Here is a 21,574-nt window from a genome sequence, read left to right on the forward strand (position 1 = left end):
AAGTGTTTTGGCAATATTTTCTTTATACATCTCTTGCACTTTCTTAGATTGATTTCTGTCATCTTAACACTTCTATTTACGACTAATACAATGGGGAAATGCCAAAAAATACTAAAACTCTGAGGCTATGGTATATCCAAGAGCAAAAGTAAAGGTACAGATTAAGGAAGGGTATAACCCTTGAACCACTACTCCAGTGAGTGAAGACTGAAGGATTGATCCTTAAATATTGGAATCAGCAAACCAACAGACTACAAATGATTAAATGGAAAAAAATGAAGTTAAGGTTTGGAATTTAGGCTGCAAGCTTGTGACGTTACACACCATATTCATAGAAATATTATTGTGATATGAATATGGCATAACTAAGATATGTTTTATGCAAGATGGGTCATGTAAGGAAAGGTTATGATTTGCTGAATATGATTATCCAATTTGTATACATGTATCATTTCTGTATCTGAAGTTAGGAATATTGACTATGTAACAATTATAACTGTGTGTGTATTTGGGGGAACTCCCATCAGGCAGCATGCAATCAGCCTCAATGGGCCATTAGGAAGAACAATAAGACTGGGAAGATACTAATCTCCTGCCTTCCTGAGAAGCTCATGGGGTTGCTGCTTTGACACTACAGGGTCAGGTGATCATGTCACCTGGTACTAGACCCCCATCTTGGGCTTTCATTGTTTTTCCATTAAGACAGACTGGGGGGTCAGACTGGGAAACAAAAGATCCCCACCTTATGTAAATTCTATTTAAGGCTGGGAAGTAAGTCAATCAAGATTCTTCTCCATTGCCTCCCAGTCTAGGAAGAAAGATTGCTAAAAACACCTGGAGGAAAAGGAACTAAGCTGAGGGAAAGGCAAGGGCTGAGTCCAAGCTGAGACAGGGGTCTAATCTGGAAAGAGAAATAACTGGAACTCTAAGCTACAGAAACTGCAACATGCCTAAAACAACATTTAGAGTGAAAAATTACATTTTGTAATCTGATTCTTGAGTGTATTAAGCTTAGTTTGCATGTTTTTAATTATTTGCCCAGTAATCTGCTTTGTTCTGGTTGCTATCCCTTTAATCACTTCAAATTTATCTTTTGTAGTTAATAAACTTATTTTTTGTTTATTACAAGTTCCAGTTTGTACAATTCATATGGGGGGAGGGAGGGGAAGCTGTGCATTTCTCTCTTCACATTGAGGGAGAGGGTGATTTTTATGAATTCGCGCTGTGCTGCTCCCTGTATACAGCACAACACAATATTATTCTGGGTTTACACTACAAAGGAGGTATGCACATGAGTGCTAAGTAAATTCCCAAGCTGAATCTTCCCACACAGATCTAATTTCAGTCTGTGACTGCAGCTGGGTGTGGCCTTACCTGTGTGTGCGCTAGAGATGGCTTGAGGGCCTGGCACAGCTAGGATAGGATGAGGAAACCCAGGTTGGTGGAACGGGCAGAACCAGTGGAACCCCAGAACACTAGGTGGCATCCCAGATTTGGGAGTTCAACCAGTCACAGAGCTAATTTTCAGTGATTCTATATTCAAGTTCCTTCCTTAAAAAGCTGTTCAAGGGTGAAGACTTTCCTCCAACAAAGACCACTACATTAAAATTCAGTAGGAAAATCATGCTTTTCTGCTATATGAGTGCACGATTATATCCTCTCACATGGTGATATGAGTTTTACATGAGTAACCGCCAAGCCAGTCAAATGTTACTAAGAGAGTCAGATACTCTAGATATCATCTGACTGAAAACAATCCCAAATAAAGATCACATCATTTGATCTTAACCAGGAAGTCCCTTTATCTTGTGTTTTTTATTTTTTAAATATAATTATTAGTAAAACTACACATAAAAGTGGAACAGAAAGCTAGTTCCAACCTTTGTACTCTTCAAAATCTTCACCAGTATTAAATTATGTTAGCAAAGTCTATTAATACATTATTACATGCAAACAGATTCATGGAAAGTAAAACCAATCTCCCAATTTTGAAAATGGTAGCATGTATAGAGAGGAACAAATAATTGTATTTTTTTTGGTCAGAGGCCAAATCAGAAAATGCCAGAAGGAAATTCATTAGTTTTAAACCTAAATTGATTCCCACCCCCACCAGTTTTTTATGTCAAAATGAAAAAAAAAACAATTAAAACATTTTAAAACCTAAAATGTTGATTCAAAAACATTTCAAAATGAAAAAAAAATGATGAGTCCATATTTTGAAACAAAAATGTTGTTTTGAATCAATATTTTTATCCTGAAAATGTTGAACTGTTTTGACATTTCTGAAAAGAAGTTTCAGTTTCTTTGGAGGCTGAAATTATTTGCTGAATTTGACATAATAGTTTCAGTGACTCTCAAAATGTTTTATTCTGAGAATTTCCTATTTGTTGAACATTTTCCTCGAACTTTAATCGTGTCATGACCTACAAGTGTGTTGAAATTGAAACAGTTAATACTGAAGATGACAGACAGTGTTCATCAATAAAAAGTTAAAATTAACCCATTGTATTTGAGATATCACATTTATTGTCTCTAACTATGGGACTAAGTTATGTTCTCAAAAAAACATTTGTTAGGAACCACTTGAACAGGATTAAAAGGAAACAGGTGTTCGATTTTAAATCCATTTTTCCTTGTCATGTATGAAATAGATGCCAATATCCATATGACACAAAGGTAGGGTTAATAGTGTGTAAACAACCACAGGTTGCATGTGGAAATTTGCTTCCACAATCAAATAGAATAACATACTGTACTCTCAGAGTAGTAAGTCATTGTACAAGCAATGCAGAATAATGTATCTAATCAGGAGATTGCAAAAGATCACTTGACACTGATGGATAGAAAAAGTAAGGTGACCTGTTGGCTCATTTTGGCTGTTAAATGGAAAGTCTCACTTGAACATCAGGAAACATTGTTGTCATATGAAAATCTGCCACCTACTGTATTTGCCCGAGTAGTTAGTATTTAACAAAAAGCCATCTCAGAGAGTGTTACCAATGTAAAGTTATACCAGTAATGAACGTTCGACTCTATGGGGAAGCAGTGGCTGCTGCCCTTGGAAATAGTAAAGAATGTATTTTTGTAGAAAGTGTAAAACCAGAAGAATCCCCCGAAGAACCGAATAAATTATTGCAAAACTTTTATTCAAGTTTTGAACACTAGACCTTGTTTTTGCACTAGTATGTGTCAGACTTTACTTAGCATTTTAATGTTTTTATTTTTCTGCTTAGCTAGTGCCACTGAGTCACAGAAATGGTGCCATGTTAGTTTTGGTCAAAAATACAAGGAATAAGATTTCAACGCAAGATTTAAAGTATCCGTTTAGACCTATAATACATCCAGAACATAAAATTTATTCTTCAACATTTTTGACTTTGATATACTACAGCTGCATTAACTAAAAGCCACATTTTTATCTCAAGAAAATTGCATTAAATAAAATCCTCCAAAAGCTTTAATTTTCATCATTTCAGAGATAAATGTGAGCAAGTATTATACAAAGAGAAAAGGTGATTTAGGAGACCCAGGGTGATGGACATGGACACTGGCTATTTTCTCTTGTTACAGTCAGCATAAAAGTGGCAGAACAAAGACCTTGCTGGTCAGTTCTCATATCCAGGTAAAGTTTGAAAAACCTGCAGTGATTTGTTTTACAGATTAGCTCCTTAAAACTTCTCTGTCTGTTGCTTTGCTACTTTATCCCATGACACCACTAAAGCTCCCTTAAAGTAAATCTCAGGAACAATTCCTTTGGTTGTCAAGACAAATATTGATCAAAATCAGCACAGTCAAAATCTCAGGCTTTCAAGCATATCCACTTGTTTCCAACTGCATTGTACTAGGCCACCGCTGAAGCAACAGAAGTCTTCAAACAAGCCAATCCTCTTCTCTCCAAATGACACACTAGAGCAAGTCTGGTTCTAAACTAATCCTAGTCAATAAGTACTTCAGCTCTTTTTAAGGATGTTTGAAATAGACAGAAGTACAGTGTTATTTTGTACATATGAAATAGTGAAGGAGTAGCAAATGACCACCGAAATTTAAACAAGTGCATACCCATACTCTACAAGCTGTCAAGCTGGGAAAGGTGATCTGATTTACATCAAGAGTGTTCCCAGATAAATCAGCATGAGTCACTTAAAAAGATCTCTATCCCTCCTCTGCTTATACCCCCATTCCCTTCACCTGCCCCTCCTCCCCCTTTTCTTTCTAATACTAGAGAACAAATCAGTGGTCACTGGTCATATTTCTGAACAAGATAATGAAATCTTTTCTCAGTCTTCATTTTATATTTAGCTTTGCCTCCTAAGACATATGATGTGGCTGCAAATAGTGACCCTTGTTACTTTGGTACAGGTTAAGGGGTTCCATATCAACACTACGTGATAAAGCAAGAGCTGTACGTGGTGACTTTCTCTTCCACTGCTTTATACATCTTCTTGCTCCTTACAAAGCTCTTAGGTATGGTGCTTTCTTCACCTGGAATCGCCCCACAGCAGGCAATGACAGTTTATTCCACTCCAAAGTTGTCAGGTGGCAAGTACCACCAAGCTCCAATAACTCCATTGTAATTAATTAGGGATTTTGAGGCAAAAAGGGATGTTTTATTTTTAACATTTTTATTGAAACAGCTGCCCTCGTATAAAGTCTCATTATCAGAAAATCCCGGACTAACTGTTCCTTTCAGCTGCCAGCACTGACATTTCAGTTTCTCTTCTGCTCTGCAAAATTAGCATCTTATTAGGGACCATGAAGAGTCTGTTTATGAGCAATGTTTCTGATGGGGACATGGCAGCAAAATGAGGACAGGCACATGCATGGAATTAAATGGCAGGCTGCAACTTTTATTAAATATCAACACAGGGGAGGGGCATAACCCATAATACAGGGTAGTTTTCCCTCAGCCTTCCCCCCAGGACTCAGCTCTCCTTGAGCCCCAGCACCCTCCCTCTGACGAGGGGGACAGAGGGTGGGGGTTTCGGCTTGCAAGGGCCACAAGGTCTCACTTTGGCCCATGAAGGCTGCAAAGTCTGGCCCTGTCACATGAGACAAAGCCCCAAAGCCACATGTCTTTTACCTCCAGGAACTGGTCATTTAATTCTCTTATCAGCGCTGAAAACTGTCCGCAAACATGTGACAAATAAACAATTCTACTCCAGTTCCTCAGTTAGGTACTAACTGTGTTCCTACTCAACCCATTGTGGCTTGCAGGTGCTGCGAGAAAGGGAAAAAAGACCAACAGGCCCATGGGAGAAAAAATTCCTTCATGACCCCCTAAACAGGCAATCAACAGGACCTGCAGCATCTGTCAGGCCTGGTTCCCACTCCTAATTCAGGTGGGTGGGTGGCATCTCCTGCACTTTCTAAACTGAGACATTTAATAGTGCTAAGGAACACTGACACTCTGAGTCAAGTGCATCATCACAGCTTGAGCTAAACTCCTGGAAATATTTAAGACTAGCAAAAACAATGACATTAATGACTTTCTGAAACAAACATAGGGGAAGGAAGTTGAGATGTACAGTGTGAAAGCAAATAAAGCGATGACAAGTGAGGAAATCAACTAGGAAAGCTCTTGTCTCTCTTCAAGCCACACTAGCTTACTCTCTGCACCCTTATTCTTCAGGTAAATAATTATGCCTGACCCGCATTGATTTACTGTCATGCAGGTATTTACCTTTGAGTACATGACCAAATACAAACTGGAAGATCTTTTTCCAAAGGACATTTAAAAAAAAATCTTAGCGCATGGGAAGTTCTGTATTTTAAACAGGTACAACACTCTTCAGAAGCTTAGAAGTGCTGTTTTGTCACTTACAAGCCCTGAACTCAAAAAGAAAAAGTTGAACTTGCCCCTGTGCCTAACTGGTTAGATTAAAAAAACAAAAGACTACCCCTTGTTCTGATAGCTAAGAACTAACCTTACTGAACTCTTCCTTTCTATTCTGGATGATAGAAATCAGATGTTTATTCTTAGCCATCACTACTGCAATTCATGTAAAAGTACATTTTACTATCGAAGAGAGACAAGGTGAGTGAGGTAATATCTTTTATTGGACCAACTTCTGCTGGTGAGAGAGACAAGCTTTCAAGCTTACATAGAGCTCTTCCTCTTCATCTGAAGAGTTCTGTGTAAGCTTGAAAGCTTGTCTCTCTCACCAACGGAAGTTGGTCCAGTAAAAGATATTACCTCACTCACCTTGTCTCTGATATTTATGAACAGTTATATCTTAGAAGTGACAGCATCACTATTAACAAACTATCTGTTTAATCCCATGACTCTTTCTATGCTCACCATCTGAAAAGATTTGACAGCGCAGAATTCAGCTGCAAAGTTGCATATAATGTGAGCAAGCTGAAGCATTGGAGGACCTCTTCCTTGAGGCTAAACACTTTATAATGAGTTTAGTGAAAAGTACCTATGCAATAAGTTGTGGCTGACAGCAGCCCAAGGGAGCCTCTAAGTGCTAAAAATTAGCAACTGCGGGATGTTGGATCTCATCCTTTTGAAGACAGAAAACAGATTTCTTTCTAAAATACAAGCAGTTTAAAGTAGACATAAATCAAACAGATGGTAAAAATAATTGTGTTGCTGTGGGCATTATCCTGTTTTTGTTCCTCCCTTTTATGAGGTAACAGATAAAAAGAAACCCAAGCCTGATAGTGTGCCTGTTACATCCATTTGTGATATTATTCTACATGAACTTGTTTGATGAATCAAAGCCTTGTACTAAGCTACCTCCCCTACGCTGCCCAGGTGTAAGGCCTAAATTCAGAACTCTTTAGGCTTAAACTGAATTTAACAAACAAACCAATTTACCACTGTTACTCTCTGCCTTAGCAACAGCAGCAACACCACAGATATACACAGGAACAAAATGCCCCTATACGCACTGATGATGTTCTGCAATACTGCATCACTCAACCAAAACACCTGGGTATTGTTAGACTGTAGCATATTACAAGGGTTTAGCTTTATTTCTGGTTAAAAAAACCCAAACAATTTAAAAAATGATATCATGACAATAAGAGCAAATCCACCCTTAGGAATCCAGCATCTTGAGTCATGTAAATGCAATAGAGAAGTTTTCTGATGCCAGGTAATGGTAATACACCCAGAAATAAGATACTTATATGAAAACAGCCGACAGCATTTTTAAAACTAATCATCTCCTTCTAAATTACTGAGATCACTGTTGCTACTAACTTGTGCAACTGCACCTGTCTTTGCTGCTGTTATCTTTCCCAGGTGATATTTATCCAAATTATTAACAGCTACTAAGGGGAAAAATGAGCCATGCAATATGGCTCATATAAAGAAATACATTTAAAATACAGCTAATGTTATAAGAAATACAAGGTATGGAACAAATCATAGCTTGGATCAGAAATCTCAGGATTGTTTCAAGAACAAATAAGTCCTTGAAGATCTATTATTTACTGCTTGTGAGAACACTAACCTAAAACACTCATACAATTCCACCACAATCTCACTAGGATGCATTTGCTTCATATATGATATTTACATTTCATATTCTGGTGAACCTATCATTTTCTTATATACACTAAATCTATTACTCAAGTCTAAATAGGCCAGGGTTTCTCAAACAGGGGGTCGCCGCCTGTGCAGGGAAAGCCCCTGGAGGGCCGGTGTGTTTACCTGCCCCATCCGCAGGTCCGGCTGATCATGGCTCCCACTGGCCTGGAGCAGCAATCTGCAGCCAGTGGGAGCTGCGATCAGCCGGACCAGCAGATGTGGCAGGTAAACACACTGGCCTGACCCGCCATGGGCTTTTCCTACACAAGCGGCGACCCCTGTTTGAGAAACCCTGAAGTAGGCAATGATGGTTTTATGTATCAAGCCATCCTAAATCACAAATATACATAATCTGGCTGCACATAAAGGCCCAGCTACTGTATATTGATCAATACATAACACTGTATTTTAAATCCAAGACACAGCATATATGCACCTAAAATACTTCCATCTTGTGTGAGAAACTGATGTCACTCTTTTTAGTACTTTGACTCTGTAATCTGTGTAAATACCCAGCATACATCTGCACAATTAAATGTACTATACTTGCCTATCAACCTGAATTCCTAAATTTCACTTGGTTATTCCTAACCCTTTGAAATACAATACAAGAAAATATGAAACCAGACAGTCAAAATGATTTATTTCTGTACTATATCACAGCATCCAAGTGATAAAGGAAAACATTTGTGTTTTGTACCTGGTTAGACAGAGATTCAAAAAGCATTGAGAATAGGACAGTGTAGCCAGATCCAAAAAATGAATGCCAGTTGGTACTCAACTAATGAAAGGGGTGTACTTAGGGTCTTGTCCCAGAAGCAGACACAACAGAGTCAAAATTGATAAATTCAATATCTTGTAGAGACCCTTGGGGTGTACAGCAAGGGCACTCACATGGAGCGCAAAACAGAACCTTAACCACCTTTATTTATACAATTAAAAGAAACAGAAAAGCTCTAAACCACATAATCAAATAGCAATAATAGAATATTAGGCAAATCTTAAAGGTTATTCATTGCATATGTTGACAAACATATATACTCAGATCCTTTCCTTGGAGATCTTGTGGTAAGAGACAAAGAGACAAAGGACCAGCCCTGTTACCTGCATACAAAATGGGTCCGATGGTCCAGATCCCCAATGCTTGAAGATAGATGACAGATTATAGCACTTAAAAATTGAAGGCTGGTGTGCTAGCTACCCTTTTTATGCCAATTCTTGCTTATATAGGGCCTGGGAATCACCATGAATATTCATATGAACACTCAACCTCCTCTGTCCATATCCAACATATCTATGATATTTGGGTGCCTTTTCCTGATAGGCTAGCATATTAATTCCTATTGACTCATTACCATATTGCTAAAGCGAGTTTGTGGTTAGACATCTACCAATGATCCTATCCTAAGATATTCAAACTTAATTCAGCAAAGAGTGCTGTGGCACCTTATAGACTAGCAGATGTATTGGAGCATGAGCTTTCATGGGTGAATACCCACTTAATGCGTCTGACGAAGTGGGTATTCACCCATGAAAGCTCATGCTCCAATACGTCTGCTAGTCTATAAGGTGCCACAGGACTCTCTGCTGCATTTACAGATCCAGACTAACACAACTACCCCTCTGAAACTTAATTCAGCATTCCTGGGGTTGCCTAATCTCATTTTATGTCCACTTTTCTCTTAAGCAAGCTATTCCCAGTCCCCCAAATCTAGGGAAACTGTTGGACCACTTTATCCATGCTAAAGTCACAAGCCTATGCTTCACTTATGCTAATCTGCTCGTGCCAATGTCTTACAGGATGCAGGCCAATAGGTTCCTTGCATTACTGCTCAGTAAAATAAGGCTAAGCAGACCTAAGGGCGGCAATGGGCAAATGGGGCTGAATTATTATTCCAATCCATTCATAAATGTCTTCAAATATCAGAGTTTGATTAAATTCCAGTTTGACTTTTGTCTCAACACATTCCTTTAACAGTTTACCCCAAATATTTTCCACTTCTCCACACTTCTGCTGTCTGAGGGGATCCAAGGATATATTTCTAGAGGCACCAGAAATGTCAAAACCCCTGATCTTAAGAGCTTTTCAGTCAAAAGGTTCAGATAAGCTTCAAATAAGCATCTGAAATGTTGGATACTTATTTGAATGTCCAAATCATTTGAAGTACATCATTACATCTAGTGGTCCTTACACTGCTTTAATAATCAGCAACCTAGAAGGAAACAGGATCAGTCTCAATTTAATTACAAGCTTGATTGCCTAACCTACTGAGCAGAATGGACTTGCAGTAAAATGCACAAATACTCCACTCATTTTAATTAAAGATCTTATTGCATAAAAATACTATTATTTGGTTGTTTGTCCACAAACATGTGGCCTAAAGTCTAATGACCTATCAGTCATTTAAAGTCCATCTTTAATTGGAGCACAAATTCAATTTAGACAGTATGCACTGAGTTGCAGCAATATTTTAATGACTTAATATATGATTTATCAAAAAAGCAAACACTACAAGTACAGGCAGAAGACTCATATTTAAATAATGAATGATAGCCGAACCCATGAGAATTATTAGGTTGGATTCTGCTCTCAGTTATACCAGTGTAAATCCCATGGAACTTCGCTGGCATGAATTTAGGAGGGTACAAACAAGAGTAATATTTGGCCTCCCATTTTGAAGGAAATATTGATTGGTATTATTGTTATTGCAATTGGATTTCAGCAGGATGAGATTGAAATAATTAAATTAGCCTAACGGAAACCTGACAACAAAAGGAATGCTCATATTGATTTCACTTTAGGAACACAGGAGGTGTCAAGAACTGCAGAATAAGCATTTTCACACTAACATTTGTTTAGCTATGAAGATAGAGACTCTATTAATCCGGTGTGTTTATGAAGTCTACTTTGATCTTATAGCAGGTGTAAAGCATTTCATTTTTCAGTTCATCGTGATGTTTTTGAATTACAGTATAAGCTCGCAATCCTGCAATCTGATCCATGCAGGCTGCTCCCTTCTTTTGGGGTCTATTACGGCTCAGGGGTCAGCTCACATGGATCAGATCACAAGGTCATGCTCTTAGATGTCATACAGAAATAGCGCATCTCTAACCCACTAAAATACAGTGTGCTTGAAAATCTAAAAACCTATTCCAAATCTGCCAAACCAAAACACAGACACATTTTGGTACCAAGTCTGCTATTCTATCTGATAATGTTCTCTCATATGGCTGTTCCAAAGCACACTGAGGTTAACAGAAAGACTCTGAGTGGCTTCAGATCAGGTAATGTGGCAGAAACAGAGAGAACTCAAGTTAAGACTGAGCAGACAAATTTGGTAATAATGAGAACTGACCCAAACGGTCACAACAAAACTCTACCCAAGGTTTTGTGACAATCAAAATGGCACAAGTAAGCTTTTTATCTTTGGCATTGTTTTGCAAACCTTTGTTTCTTTGTTTTAGCAGTGATGGGTGCAATACTGTGAGAACAGTTATCTTTCCAGCACCCTCCACCACACTTAGGTCAGGGACCTTGTAGCTCCATCAGCTCTATCTGCTTTCCTTGACACAGGGTCATGTCTCTAACTCCTGGATTTGGAGGAGATAAGTCACTCTCTCTGGATAGACAGTCTTCAGCTTAAACTTAGACCAATAAATGTGGCAAGACAGGATATCAATTGGTCAAACTGAAAATATTTTTCATTAAAATCTATATTCACATAATACACACACAGATACAGTAACAAATTCTATTCTATATTACAGTTTCCTTCTGGACATGCAGCCCTCAGCGTCCTTGTCAACGTCCTCAGGTCCTCCTGATTCAGTCAAGTCTGTCAGCCCCACCTCAAAAATGACTATCCGTCTCTAACAGACTCTCCCCAGACTTTGGGTTAGGCACCTGAATGAAGGTCAAAGAAATTCCAGATGAGGGATCATCTGGATACAGTAGTTCTTTCAAGAGTTACACAGGGATTTGCTAAGAGGGTAGGAGAAGGCTTCTTCATACATGAACCTTTGCAAAAGGTTCAAGGACTCATGCCTATACACCCTGCACTCTAAAATTAGGAAGTCAGTGCGGAGGAAAAAGGAAGGAAGATATATAAACCCATTATTTTCAGTCCCTTATGTCTTTTTGCCACAATCGGATATCTTGCAAGAATCTACACATGATTTCCAGGCCGATCAAAGAGATATGGAGAAATATTTGGCCTTCTGAATATTTGTCTGAACTAAATCAAATGTATGTGCATTTGGAGAATCAGCCACTACTAACTGGAGAACTAGAAAGCCAACACTATCAAAATCTCCAGTATTCACTCACTCAGACTTAAATTACGGTTTCAGCAAGTAAGGGTTCTTTTGCTGTCAGAGAGATACAAGGTTTGCTATAAGCCTTGTAAAGCCTTGCAAGGATCTACTTGTATTATTGCCATGGTAAGACTGTGTTTACTTCAGTGCAGTTCCTACTGCACACACAGACAAGAGTAGACTCTTCAATAAATCCTTGTTTTTATCCAGTCATGTGTCATGTTCTTTGAGTACTGTAGATATAATAAAATTGACAAAACAAAATCCAGGAAAAGACCATCTTTAGTAGCCAGAAAAAAATTGTGATCTCGGATTTTATTTGCAACTGGACAGAGAAGATTTGAACCATGTGACAGCTTTATATCACAGATAACAGGTAGATTTATTAGATAATATATACACAACACTATCAAAGGCTAAAATGGTAAAGTGCTTTCTCTTGGTGTCTGTCACTAAGTAAATCACTAAATAAATCTATCTATAAATTCCCTTAAAACAGATGAGGTTAAATAGAAGAAACAAAAAACATAGTGATGACTACAATGCAAAGATATTAAAACACACTACTCACTTCATGAATAAATACATATGGAAAATCTCACACTTCTAGGTACTGCAGGCACAGCTGCTCCCAGGGGTAAGATATTAGCGAAGAAGAAACAGAGTCTTGCAATCTCAGCAAAAATGGGAAAGTTTATGTATCACAAATCAATTACATGGTCTCATTACTTTTTTTACTGGCAAACAAGGAACAACCAGATCAACTTGTTTTGGCATCTAAACACCGCCCTCATCACCTAGCAATTCAACCATTTCTTTTTGTGTGCACACTGTGGTGGGCTAACTTTGGTACAGCTTCTAAAATACTGCCTGAACGCTCATGTTAAAAGCTCAAGAGAAGGCCTATTTTCGCATTGCACCACGGCCCCTTTAGGCTGCTCCCTAAAGGCAATGATTGTCTCACTTGAGAATGCCCCTCAAACAGTGGTTTGCCTGATGGCATAGTGGTTGAGGTCATCAGCTCTGTGCTGCAACCTCTTCCTCACCCCTCAGACCCCCAACAAAAGGGGCTTGCTTTTGTTCTTGTTGCAATCTTTATCACCAGACTCTTACACGGGGGAGGAGAGGTGAGAGAGATTTACTGTGCAAACTTAACGTTTTGATCCATTATTGAAAGATTATAGCTAGTTAATTACAGAATGCTTACAGGTTAACACTACTAAACTAGTGCAGTATATTACTTCATTCACAGGCCCTGCTGGCTATTAGGATTCTGATGTGTCATTCTTGTAAGAAAGGACAAATGCAGAAAATGACACAGCATGAATCCATTGCCATAGAAGATGTCTCAGATTGCAGACAAATCAATGTGTATTCACACTAGTGGCAGAAATAAAGAAGGGAAATGCTACAAGCTTGGTTCCTCTTCTGGCATTTTTGAGACCAATTTTTTTGGTCCTACCTAGGATGCCATGCTGAACGAGGCACCCTTGCTGAGTTTACATTCCCACTGCCTGAAGTTCACATGTCAGATGTCCAGGCAACAATCCTGCTGCAATAAAAACAGCCATGCTAGTATTACAAAATAAAATCTTTCATTCAAACCAAACAAAATAGTCCTCTCTAAATTCCTGAACACTGCTTGAAATTGTATTTTTAAGTATTAGCAAATAAAGATCTCCACATGATTTAGATTTACAAAAACACTCCTCTCTGCCATATCCCCACGATTCTAAGTACCTTCCCAGCTAATACTGATCAAATGTATTCATCACATAAAATAAAAAATAATGGTTTAACCTTTGCCCTTTTCCTCCCAGCTTTGAGCCCTATGTCCTAGTCAGGTGTTTAAAATAAAAGTAGAAATTTCTCTTCCTCCGTCTTTCTCCACCCATCTGAAAAATCCCTGATTAACAAATTGTTGCATTTAAACTCAAAATGGTAATCTTCCTTTTTCTTCCACCTCTCATTGACATAGTTGGACCCCATCTCAATTTACTGTTTTGAGCACAGAAATATTTCATGGCAAAATGTTTAAATGTCTCCTAGAGCTTTATCTAGGATCACTGCCACTCCTTCATACTGGCTTCTCCAAAAAGAGAGTTTGCTGATTAGCAGTAACCCTACCTGGTAAAAGTCTAATGGATTGAATGAAGTTGTGAAGAGGTGTTACAATGTCATAGATGCGGAGTATCTTGCTTACCAGGGTTTGTATGTACAGCTGTAGGTAGCCACTTTAGCTGATCTCAGAGATTCAAAAATCTCATGAACCAGTCCTTGTAGCCATACCATAAAGTGAAGGCCTAGCCTTCATTCATCTGTTTTCCACGATCTCTTTTCTATAGACTCTGCAACAGCTGAATTGAATAGAGTTTGCTTACTTCACAAGCAAGAGTTGCAGCCTCACTTCATCTCCCTCCACTCTGATCTCCCCCAAAAGCCAACCAACAAAAAGAACCTGGAGATTGTTAAAGATACAGAATTTAAGTTTTGATGAAACTTTCTAACATCCATGGTTACAGTTGTTAAATTGTAGGGCTCTGGATTGGGTCAGCCTATAGATTAAATTATTAAATATCAGAAGTGGCAGTTACACTTGGAGATATTTAATTTTTTTTAAATTATGGGACTTCTAAAAGGGATGATGGGGGAATTAGTATCTAAAAGAAAGAAGGTAGAAGAAGAATTACTATATATAAACATAATTGTGACTGAGGATGAGGAGGGGGAGATGGAGAGTCTCCACCTGGGAAAGGCAAGGTAAAAAGCAAATTTGATGTGAACCTCTAATCAAGACTCATAATGGGGATCAGAGGCAGGAATTTACATGTGGGGCAAAAGGAAAAGAGGATTTTTATTTTAAAGCTATTTATTTATTCTTGGCCAAACACAGGCATGCCACCACTGAGAAAAGACATGCAAATAGAGAGGAGTAGCTTTTAAAAAACTTTCATTACTGCTTGACTTTACTGCTACATTACAGCAGCAACTGAAACAGACTCTCACTATCAAAGTGGCATAGGTAAATCAAGCAATTTTTTAGTAATAAACATTTAAAGTAAATTCCTGTCTAGGTATGGACCCTTGATTTTTTTTTATTAGAAAAAGAAAAAAGGCTTGCAGTCTGTGGCATTTTGATCGCTCTTTGGTTATGTAATGAGTAACTGTCTAGACTGCTTATTCCTGCTTCATACAAATAATATTTAATTCTAGGTCTGAAGACATTGGAATTAAATGAATCACCTAAGTGAGTGATGATAAAAAGCCCAATAATTTTTAATATCAGCAAAACATAAGTAATAATGTTGCTCTACAAATTATGTGAATAGGCACCAAGTGTTGGCTCAGAAGTTCAGGGACTCAAAAACACAATAGTGAAATAATTCAAACAGCCTTCAAAAGAAAACACTGTAAATAGAGGACTACAGTGAAGTAAAATGGATTATTGGAGAAGGAAGAAGGGTGGGGGGGGTCAGATGTTTTGAATATGTAGGAAGGGGTTATTCATGCCCAAGGGTTTTATGTCAATGCCTACCATACCTTGTGCTTATACTACTGTTTCTCAAGCCTGAATTAGCTCCCATCTAAATTCTATTCCAGAAACAATGCATCACTGGAAACTGACTCACTGATTCCAAGTCATCAATATCCCTCATCTGAGCTGGGAGGAGAAGAGGATGTTTGGTCAAATGGTGGTGAGAATGCACTGTCCCCAGAATGGAAGTGGAGGAGGTAAGAGCCTATACTGAAGGAAGGAAAAAAACAAAGAAACAAACAAAAAAGACTCCCATTGCCTACAATCTCAACAGATTGGGGAGGAATGTTGCTGATCAGACCAAAAAAGAGAATTTTCTGTTTGTGAAAAGTAGGGTGAAGGATGAAACCACACACTGGAGTTGCCTTTTGTCTCCCCACCACAACCCATCCGCCCCCACTTGCCTTGGTTTTGCTGCATCCCATTGGCCGGCTGGGGAGGTGGTGGTGAAGCCAAATGATTTAAGCTTTTCCTTGCATTACAGGAGTCTCTTGCCTCTCTATCTTTCCTTCCCTCCCTATTGTGTAGCTGGGGCTGGGGGTAAGACTGTTCCTGTTTCAAGGGATCCAGAAGAAATTTTTTCTTCTTTGGCCAAATTGACAGAGGTCCATTGTTTGTCTCACTCTCCTTGCAGCATTGTGGAGGCATAGTTGGGGGGCCAGGGGCTGGGAACAGGAATTAGAAGCCTAATATTAAGAGAACATAGAAACGTGGAGCTCATTGCAACTTGCAACTGTTGTCCAGAGTGGGTAAAAGCTAACAGGGCTAGCTCTCAGAAGCAAGAGAGATGCAGGAGGACTTTGCTGGTGGACACTGTGCTTCTAGGGAGAAGGGAAAGCCTGAATCTTTGTAGACTCAGTTCCCCTCATGGCTTGGGGGTGAGTTGAAGATGCAGAATGAGTTGACACCTAGGGCAGGCTGACTTACAGGCTATATGGAAGGAGGCCTGAAACCCCATCCTGGAAACAAATGTCTGTTATGCAAGATAGCTGGGCATATACTGCTCCTAGCCAGCAACTTAATAAAGTTGCAGCCTGCTGCTTAAACTCCATTCCCATATCTGCCATTCGTGAGTGTCCTGAGCAATCCTAAAATGTACCTGACTGCAGATTTGTGGGAATTTTGAGGTTACTTATAGGTTAATTATTTTTTATTTCTTCTCTTGTTATGGTAAGCACTAGTATTGTGCTAGATATATTCAAGTAATTCAAGAAAGGACAGCCTATGTCCAATAGAACCTGCAATCTGAATGACAGAATATGTTTGGAAACATTTTAAAACACCAATGAACCATTAAAAAAAAAACAACTGATGGCCAAAAAGTGACAAAAATTTCACATTCTTGCTAACAGATCTGCTCCCAAAGACAAATATGGTTTCATCATTTAATCCCAGTAGACTTGCAAAGACAACAAACTTATGAAAGTTAATTGGATTCTATTCTGGCTTGTGCATCATGAATAGAATTCACCAAGTTCTAATTGTAACATCATTACTGGAGAAAAGTGAACCAGACAGACCATAATTTGACCTGAAAATCCAAATCAGATTTTGTAAAGGTGGGAGTTAAAGACAAACGTAGCAAAACCACATCAGGTTGAACTGAGCAAGTCTTATACACAGTTTAGAGACAGACATGGAGCCCCTCCCCCCTTTAATAAAATATAAATAAAACAAATGCATATTATATTAGTGTTTTATGATAAACAGATTTTAAAAAGCTTTGACATTTCACCACTATATGTGATTTACAGTTATTTTATGACAGTAGTAACCATGTGAAATGAGATATTGAAAAGCTTAGTTTTACTGATAAGGAAAAAAGGTGTGAAAAATGTGGAGTTGATATGTATTAATATATGAATACTGAACTTTAATAATGGTATGAATAGTGTAAGTGAAAAGATTAGTAAAGTTACTATATCAATGTGGTAGGTTATTACAATTTCCTGTACAAATACTTGGATCTGTTTATTATAGGTGTCTAATACTCAAGTTAAATGAGGACTGTCCAGGAAGGCAACCCAATGGATCAATATACAGGAACTTCCCGGCAAACAATTAGAGGGCAATTACAACACACTGATGCACTTCAGGTGGAAGCAATACCATTGTTTTTCCAATGCTGGAAGCCTGAAAAGAACACTCAAGTGTTAAAAAGGCTTCTCTGAGGAAACAAGCTGACACACAGAGAGAGAATCTGTGGAGGGAGTCTAAAGGAATTGGGCCTTCCCAGACCAAGGGAATAGTAGGTCTCAGGGATAAGATACATATGCATGCAGTCTGTTTTATTGTTTTTATGATATGTTTGCTTTGAAATTCCTTTGGTCTAAATCAATGGTACTTTGCTTTGAGAAAGCTGTTTGTAGAGTTGGTCAAAAATTAACAAAACCTTTTTTTCTGTTGAAACTTTCCTCAGGTCCAAGTTGGTGAGAAAGGAGATCTGCCTCAGAATAACCAATAGCTTGGTGGTTGGGCACTTCCAAGGGATGTGGGAGATCCAAATTCAAGAGGCTTTGTCCTGGTTCTGCCCCCGCCCTCCAATCCCAGGTAAGCACTTCAACCACAGTCTCTATCTCTCAATCTTCCGTGGTGGAGCTGTTGCACTTTATATAAATAATTATACTCAATGAACCAGAGAGAGATATTGACTCTATTGAATGGTGGGGTTAGGACACTCACTTGGGATGTGGGAGATACAGGATCAAACCCCTTTGAACCAGCTGCTCGCTCTGAGCATTGTGACCTGAGCTGCTCAGGTCTGGCCCTGTCTGGCCCTGTGGAGGGCTATCTGGGTTAACTATGTGAGAGTGGCACTGTGACCTGCTCCACGGGGTCACAGTGCCACTCAGTCAAGTTTGGCCCAGCCAGCCCTTACATCATTGTGACAGAGAGGGCAGTTGGGCCAAACCTGAGTAAGGCTGTGACCCTGGAAGTTTCAATGTCCAGAGAGGGGAGCTGAGCTCAGCTAACCCCATGGAAACCTCCTTGTGATCTTTCGAAACATTCTGGTGACCCAGTTTTGGATTATGGGTTGAGAAACCCTTCTCTAGATCTCGGGCTCAGTAACTAGTCTGCGGTGGGTGAATTGGTCTCTCTCTCTCCTCTTGTTCATTCCACAACATATTTTAAAAGGTCTCATTTAAAACTTTATTTCCCTTTCATGAAAAAAATTCTTCTCCCACTAGCCTTAGCTGTTTAGTCACGGATTACCAGGGTCATTTCCTCAGGGGGGTCTGAGCTTATATCAGATTTACTGAGGTAATTACAGTGCATACCAGGGGAAAGCGACCCAGGGCCTTATCTGAGAATGAGATAATTGCGTGATTCCATCACGAGAGACAGGTGATGGCTAGAGGCCGGAGATCTAGGGGGTTCAGTTCGCGCAGGGACTGTGACAAAAGGTATCAAGAGATTTCTGTGGCTCCATTATTTAGCTTCTTTTAGCCTGTAGAGAGAAGCAAAGGAATAATTGTCATCTGAAATGACAGGAAGAATGGATAATGCTGGTCTATTTATAGCAATGGTGAGTAGGAACAATTTAACTCCAAGGAAGAGTTATTAAAAATATTATGGATGATTATTGCGCAGATATTTATGACCATTTAATTGGAACCCAAAGAACTGGCAGCATTTCAAGCTGTTGATCACACATTTTCAAATGCATATTAGCTAATAGGTTTGTAAAGTTATGCACATCTTGTCTTAGATAAATGCCTAATTAAAAATCCTCTGGAAAAGCCTAATCTCCAGATCATTACTGGAAAAAACAACAACAACAAAAACAACCAAAAAAACCCCACAAAACAAAAACCAGAAGTAATAGAAAGTTTTATTCAGGTCTCCATTATAGTCAGACTGGAATTGTTACAATATACACACTGAAGCCTATTCTTTGGAGAATTTTTCATTAGAAGAGCAGTAGAGTAAGGAAGGTTTTCTTGATTATGTACATTTTCTATTAAATGTATGCATCCAGGATAGTTTACTGTCTGCATCTGATTCCCTCCCTCCTCCCCCGCATAATTGAGGATTTATGTTTGCAGAGGTTGGTCTAGTTTGATAAGCAAGAGTGGGGTTAAGTGCCTTTCCTTCAGAGATTAGCTGTACTAAGCTACCATTTATAATATGGAAATGAACATGGAGGAGTCTGCCTAGAGTGACTAATGTAAATATTTCCAGCTGAGGTGTTCCTTATTTTTCCCAAAATATATTTTAATGTATAAAATAGAGCTGCTGAATGCTAGTGTTGAATATTAAGATGATTTTTGCCATAATTAATTTAACATTAAAATCCACACAGCAGTAAGATGTTATGTCCATATTAGACTAGATTATGTTAGTAGACTTATTATTCAGCTGTTATCCTGGGCCTTCTGACTGTGGGTTGTTGCTCATATATCCCTGCTGCAAGTCAATTAGGGGGAGATTGTGATAGCTTTACTCATGATAAGTAGAATCTTACTTCTTGAGTTGTCCTTGATTTCAGTGGGACTACTCAAGGAATGAAAGTATCACTCACTGTTAGGGTATAATATATAGCCTTACTGTTTTCTACAGCACTGCAATTTTCAACTGAGAGCATCCCGTGTAGAACTACAATCTGATAACTAATATTTTTCTGCCACTTGTATTCATTAGAGTGAATGACAGAGCTCTTTCTCTAATACAGTCTGAAACATATGGATTATAGTATCTACAAGCATGCACTGCCTGTGCCTGTTTGACTACGCTGACCTCTGAAAATCCAAGGCAGCCCACTTGTAAGACTGGCATCAGATGCTGTCTTTTATATTTATTTTAGTGAGTCAAGACCCCAAAAGAAGTGTCATGTTTACTCCTGTCATATTTATTCAAAAATGAAAAGCTCCTTCTCAAAAACATCTGAGGCTTCTGCTCCAGGGTTACTCTCAGTGCTCAACAGCAAAAGAAATGGTTTTAGGGAGAATATATAAATGGGCTTTACTGATGTTAGAAATTAAGTTTCATATTTTCAATCCCGCAGATAATGCACATTTTACAAAGATATCATGCAAATATACTAGCAAGGAAGAGGGCAAGCAGGAGGGTAGAAATCAAGTGCTCCAGCCACTTTGTTGCCCAGCCCTCCAAGCCCCCCATTAAACACTCCCTCTAAGTTCCTAACCAAAAAAAAAAAAAAAAAAAAGGAGGGATGTTGTGAAGGCCAAGACTATAACAGGGTTCAAAAAAGAACTAGATAAATTAATGGAGGATAGGTCCATCAGCGGCTATTAGCCATAATGGGCTGGGATGGTGTCCCTATCCTGTTTGCCAGAAGCTGAGAGTGGGAGTCAGGGGATGGATCACGTGATGATTACCTATTCTGTTCATTCCCTCTGGGGCACCTGGCATTGGCCACTGTCGAAAGACAGGTCACTGAGCTAGATGGACCTTTGGTCTGACCCAGTATGGCCATTCTTATGTTATTATGATTACCTTGTTCGTCTTCTAGGAAACAGGACCAGGCTTTAACAGCTCCCACTCATCTCAACCAGCTTCTTCTCCTCCCTCACCCCCACAAACAACACTTATCATCTAAGCCACTGTCAAACAAGGTTTTATTCTTTCTAAAGACTCTCTCCAGCTAGAGAGAAGGGGAACAAAATATTGTTAAACTAAGAGCCTCATTTAATACTATATACTTGAAATACGTTAACTGTTTCCCCCCTTCTTTTTCTATATCTTTAAAATAAATGGTTAAAAGTATTTTAATGGTGTGTTTGCCATGGCACTAAGCAGGCTAAGGACCAAACCTTGTACCTTGTTTAAAATATTTAAAGTTGGACAGTGACTGGGCTATATTAACACCTTGGAATCTGGGGGTCTATATACACCACCAAAATCAATGTAACAGCCCTCAGCTGCATTAAATGCCACTATAAACGCCTACATTATTGCAACCTTATTTTTGTGTAATACCAAACATATCTCACAAGGATGGTGCTAATGAATGCTGACTCAAATTACAGGTATCCAAGTTTAATTTTTGACAGCTATGGCTAGCATCAAAAGTTACAGCAAAGTATGGCCCAACACCTGAAAGTATTCAAAAAAAAATCAATGCAGCTCAAATATCCACCACCACCACCACCATAGCTATAGTGAAACTGCCAGAGAATTGTTTGCACAGCAGATACTCTGACTAGAAGTTAGTTTGTTCTGAA

General features: G+C 38.8%; 1 protein-coding gene across 7 annotated transcripts in view; it reads right to left on the reverse strand.

The window, feature by feature from the left end:
* Positions 1-21,574, reverse strand: part of TENM1 (teneurin transmembrane protein 1) — a 1,412,425-nt gene that overhangs the window by 876,860 nt on the left and 513,991 nt on the right. The gene's annotated exons all lie outside the window — the stretch shown is intronic.

The sequence above is a fragment of the Gopherus flavomarginatus genome, chromosome 8 (genome assembly GCF_025201925.1).
Source record: "Gopherus flavomarginatus isolate rGopFla2 chromosome 8, rGopFla2.mat.asm, whole genome shotgun sequence".
NCBI lineage: Eukaryota > Metazoa > Chordata > Testudines > Testudinidae > Gopherus > Gopherus flavomarginatus.